General features: G+C 42.5%; 1 non-coding gene across 1 annotated transcript; it reads left to right on the forward strand.

The window, feature by feature from the left end:
- The first annotated feature begins 5138 nt into the window (after positions 1-5138).
- Positions 5139-5223, forward strand: LOC113878630. Its single transcript, XR_003507056.1, has one exon. It is a non-coding gene; the product is annotated as a small nucleolar RNA Z195/SNORD33/SNORD32 family (small nucleolar RNA).
- The last annotated feature ends 719 nt before the right edge of the window (positions 5224-5942 follow it).

Below are 5942 nucleotides of genomic sequence, written 5' to 3' on the forward strand. Positions count from 1 at the left end.
GGTGCAGAGTTCTGATAAAACGTGGAGAAGGGAATAGTAAACCACTTCATCATTCTTGCCTTGAGAACCCCATGAAAAGGCAAAAGGATATGACACTGAAAGATGAACTCCCCAGGATGGTAGATGCCCAATGTGCTACTGGAGAAAAGGGGAGAAATAGCTCCAGAAAGAATGAAGAAGCTGAGCCAAAGTGAAAACAACACACAGTTATGGATGTGACTGGTGGTAAAACAAAGTCCGATGCTATAAAGAATATTGCATAGGAACCTGGAAGGTTAAGTTCATGAATCAACATAAATTGAAAGTGGTGAAACAGGAGATAGCAATGGCACCCCACTCCAGTACTCATGCCTGGAAAATCCCATGGACAGAGGAGCCTGGTGAGCTGCAGTCCATGGGGTCGCAAAGAGTTGGACACAACTGAGCGACTTTACATTCACTTTTGACTTTCCTGCATTGGAGAAGGAAATGGCAACCCACTCCAGTGTTGCCTGCAGAATCCCAGGGACGGTGGAGCCTGGTGGGCTGCCGTCTATGGGGTTGCACAGAGTTGGACATGACTGAAGCAACTTAGCAGCAAACAGGAGATGGCAAGAGTGAACATTGACATTTTTGGAAACAGTGAACTAAAAGGGACTGAAATGGGTGAATTTAACTCAGATGACCGTTATATCTACTACTGTGGGCAAGAATCGCTTAGAAGAAATGGAGTAGCCCTCATAGTTAACAAAGAATCCGAAATGCAGTGCTTGGATTCAATCTCAAAAGCAACAGAATTATCTATGTTCATTTCCTGGGCTAACTATTCAGTATCATTAATCCAAGTCTATGCCCCAACCACTAATGCCTAAGAAGCTGAAATTGAATGCTTTTATGAAGACCTACAAGACCTTCTAGAACTAACACCAAAAGAAAAAAAAAAAAAAAGATGTCCTTTTCATCATAGTGGACTGGAAAGCAAAAGTAGGAAGTCAAGAGATATTTAGAGTAATAGGCAAGTTTGGCCGTGGTGGACAAAATGAAGCAGGGCAAAGGCCAACAGAGTTTTGCCAAAAGAACACATGGTCACAGAAAAATCCCTCTTCCACAAACAAAAGAAATGACTCTACACATGTACATTACCAGATCGTCAATACTGAAATCAGACTAATTATATTCTTTGCAGTCAAAGATTGAGAAGCTCTATACAGACAGCTAAAACAAGACCGGGAGCTGACTGTGGCTCAGATCATGAACTCCTTATTGCAAAATTCAGACTTATACTGAGGAAAGTAGAGTAAACCACTAGACCATTCAGGTATCTTATGATTATACAGTGGAAGTGACAAACAAATTGAAGGGAACAGATCTGATAGACAGAGTACCTGAAAAACTATGGATGGCGATTTGGGACCTTGTACAAGATATGATGATCAAGACTATCCCTAAGAAAAGGAAATTCAAAAGGGAAAAATGGTTGTCTGAGGACGCCTTAGAAAGAGCTGAGAAAAGAAGAGAAGTGAAAGGCAAAGAAGAAAAAGAAAGATATATCCATCTGGATGCAGAGTTCCAAAGAATAGCAAGGAGCAATAAGAAAGCCTTCCTCAGTGATCAATGCAACGAAATAGAGAAAACAATAGAATGGGAAAGACTAGAGATCTCTTCAAGAAAATTAGAGATACCAAGGGATATTTCATACAAAGAGGAACACAATAAAGGAGAGAAATGGTATGGACCTAAAAGAAGCAGAAGATATTCAGAAAGGTGGCAAGAATACATAGAAGAAATATACAAAAGAGATCTTAATGGCCCAGATAATCACGATGGTGTGATCACTCACCAAGGGCCAGATATCCTGGATTGTGAAGTCAAGTGGGCCTTAGGAAGCATCATTACAAACAAAGCCAGTGGAGGTGATTGAATTCCAGCTGAGGTATTTCAAATCCTATAAGACCATGCTCTTAATGTGCTGCACTCAATATGCCAGCAAATTTGGAAAACTCAGCAGTGGTCACAGAACTGGAAAAAGTTAGTTTTAATTCCAATGCCAAAGAAAGGCAATGCCAAAGAATGTTCACACTGCTGCACAATTGCACTTATTTCACATGCTAGCAAGGTCATGATCAAAATTCTCCAAATAGGCTTCAACAGTACATAAACCAAGAACTTCCAGATATGCAAACAGGATTTAGAAAAGGGAGAGAAACCAGAGATCAAATTGCCAACATCAGTACAATCATAGAAAAATTAAAAGAGTTCCAGAAAAACACCTACTTCTGCTTCACTGACTAAGCCTTTGACTGGGTAGATCACAACAAATTGTGGAAAATTCTTAAAGAGATGCAAATACCAGACCACCTTACATGCCTCCCGAGAAATCTGTATGCAGGTCAAAAAACAACAGAACTGGACATAGAGCAACAGACTGGTTCCAAATTGGGAAAGGAGCACATCAAAGCTATTTATTATCACCTTGCTTATTTAACTTATATGCAGAGTACATCATGCAAAATGCCAGGCTGGATGAAGCAAAAGCTGGAATCAATATTGCCAGGTGAAATATCAATAACCTTAAATATGCAGATGACACCAACTTTATGGCAGAAAGTAAAGAGGAAATAAAGAGCCTCTTGATGAAAGTAAAAGAGGAGAGTGAAAAAGCTGGCTTAAAACTCAACATTCAAGAAACGAAGATCATGGCATCCAGTCCCATCACTTCATGGCAAATAGATGGGGAAACAATGGAAACAGTGACAGACTTTCTTTTCTTGGGCTCCAAAATCACTGTAGATGGTGACTGCAGCCAAAAATTCAAAGACACTTGCTCCTTGGGAAAAAGCTGTGTCAAACCTAGACAGCATATTAAAAGCAGAGATATTACTTGGCTGACAAGGATCAGTCTAGCCAAAGCCATGATTTTTCCAGTAGTCATGTATGGATGAGAGAGTTGGTCCATAAAGAAAGCTGAGTGGTGTAAAATTGATGCTTTTAAACTGTGGCATTGAGAAGGCTCTTGAGAGTCCCTTGGACTGCAAGGAGATCAAACCAGTCAATCTGAAAGGAACTCAGTCCTGAATATTCATTGGAAGGACTGGTGCTGAAACTGGAACTCCGATACTTTGGCCACCTGATGGGAAGAACCGACTCACTGAAAAAGACCCTGATGCTGGATAAGGTTGAAGGCAAGAGAAGGGGTTGACAGAGGATGAGATGGTTGGATGGCATCAGTGACTCTATGGACTCTATGGAGTTTGAGCAAGCTCCATGAGTTGGTGATGAACCAAGAAGTCTGGCGTGCTGCAGTCCATGGGGTCGCAAAGAGTAGGACACAACTGAGCGACTGAACTGACCTGAGCTGATTTGGAGAGACGCACTGAAAAAATATGAAAATTAAAACCAGTGTGGAGAGGATATGTCCTGTTTGTTGTTTTTGTTCTAAAGTGGTCTCTCTTTTAAAAAGTAATCATGATTGTGGATGGTGGTAATCTTGTTCTTTTAAGTACTTATTTAGCAAAAGACAGCAAGCTCATAGATCCAGAGGACAGATTTGTGTTTGGATTGGGTGTCATAGGTGAATTGGAGCTTTTTTGTTAATTTTGATTTAAATAAGTCAAATTGTTCTTGAAAAAAAAATTATATCATTTATGCAAAATCTGTCCCATCCGTGTTAACTCTATCCCCAGTGATGCCAGCTGAGACTCACATGGGACCTTTGTCAATGTCTGCTGTGACATGACATTTACTGCTTGCCAATTCTTGGCCCATTCCAATTCCCAACCATCATTGTTCTGTGATAATTTTCACAGAGTGTGAGGGAACAGGGAGAAGAAACTCATTCAGGAGGAATTATTCCTAAGGCATCTGGATACAGATGAGATCTCCTCCTATGTGCATGTCATGCAGACTTCATGTAGATACAAGGGGATGGGACTGGGTTTCTAGTGAGAAATTTAGTCTCTTCACTTCTGCTTGGTCTGTATGGAGCAGTTCCCTGGTTACTTCCCCAGATTTGTGACTGGTTGGCTGTGCAACGGAGAGAGGAGGGAAATCAGCTGAAAGGGCAGCAGCATCCCTTTGTCAAAGGCCCTGGGAGGGGAGGGCAAAGGGGGTTGAGTGGGACAGGGGAGAGGGATTCATTTCTCTCTACTGACTGCAAACTCCACACTCACAGCTCACATCTCTCAGGAATCCAGAGGCCTCTTTGCCACAGTGGTGGATAGTTTCTTCCTGATGCTCTATGCCATCATGAAGTGAAGCGAAGTGAATGAAAGTCGCTCAGTCATGTCTGACTCTTTGCGACCCCATGGACTGTAGCCTGCCAGGCTCCTCTGTCCACGGAATTCTCCAGGCAAGAATACTGGAGTGGGTAGCCATTCCCTTCTTTAGAGGATCTTCCCAACCCTGGGATAAAACTCAGGTCTCAGGCATTGCAGGCAGATTCTTTACCATCTGGCCACCAGTGAAGCCCATCATAAGTCTGCTCATTTCGTCCTACATTATTTATCTGTTCTAGGGGCCTGCAGAGGCGGCGTGGAGTCCACAGCTTGGGGAGGGGCGGGGAAGATGAATCTGACTGGCCTAGAATCCTGCTTGGGGATGCACCAGTGAGTTTTTGCTTCTGGTCACTATTTTAAGTATTGATTGAAAAACACAACTGTAAAAAATCTTGTTTTCCTATTTTTTCCTCAGATGCATTGATATAGCATTTCTCAGACTACTCTGAAAAGTTTAAAAGGAACCAACTTCTTTCTTAAAGACCTAAATTAAAATGTAATTTTTGGGAGGGGGATTCAGGATTGGGAACACATGTACACCCGTGCTGGATTCATGTTGATGTATGGTAAAAACAATACAATATTGTAAAGTAATTAGCCTCCAATTAAAATAAATTTAAAAAAGAAAAATGAAAAATAAAACCATAAACGTGAAGAATTTTTCGGTAGAATGAGTTTGGAACAGTGTACAGGGCAGGGAGAGGACTATTAATTCTCAGCTTTTTCTTCAAGGTGGGTGCTCAAAAAAAGTTCGAAATCCTATACCAGTCTCTCCCTCCTCATTGTAATTTTTACCTCTGAAATTCCCACGGACACACTATTCTTGATCAGCAATGAATAACATTGGGATCTTAGGCTGTCAAGCTTTTCAATCAAGCTGTCCAGGAGGCCAGTGATGAGGATTTTTCCCACTCATGTTCAAGTTTCCCGCTCATGAGATGAGTCCACAGGCACTGCCATCTGTGGCCACCACCCCGCCTGCTTGGCAGGGGCAGCAATGTCTTCGCATGCCCCACTGAGAAAGCCTGCTGTCTCTGCCCACAGGCATGTTGCCCCCAGGACCACACGAGGCCAGGCTGCTCTGGACTGCCTCGGGGCATTTGAGGGATCCCAGTACTCCATGAAAAAAAGTGGATGATGTTCCTGCTGCTCTCTGAGTCGTGCGTCTGAACCTTATGCAGAAGTTTCCCTACCTAGGGCACCTGGCTCAGGAGGCTGGGTGGAGAACCAGGCAGTTACAGCCACCCTGGAGCAGAAGAGGAAGAAGAAGGTCAAGATCTATTTCCACAAGAAGCAGCAGCTCGTGAGGCTATGGAAGCAGGACAAAAAGAACAGAGAAGGAAATCTACAAGTTCCCAGAGATCCTCAATACCCATGGATCCTACTCTGGGCACTCAATAAAACAGACTGCTTATTCCTTTTTAAAAAAATAAAACCCCAAAACTGTCCATGAGCTCTTCAGATAACCTAGTAGCAGGTGTGTGGCATCCCATCCCATCTCTTCATGGCAAATAGATGGGGAAACAGTGGAAATAGTGACAGACTTTATTTTGGGGGGTTCCAAAATCACTGCAGATGGTGACTGCAGCCATGAAATTAAAAGATGCTTGCTCCTTGGAAGAAAACCTACGACAAACCTAGATGGCATATTAAAAAGCAGACATTATTTTGCCAACAAATGTCCATCTA

This window comes from Bos indicus x Bos taurus, chromosome 19, assembly GCF_003369695.1.
Source record: "Bos indicus x Bos taurus breed Angus x Brahman F1 hybrid chromosome 19, Bos_hybrid_MaternalHap_v2.0, whole genome shotgun sequence".
Taxonomy (NCBI): domain Eukaryota; kingdom Metazoa; phylum Chordata; class Mammalia; order Artiodactyla; family Bovidae; genus Bos; species Bos indicus x Bos taurus.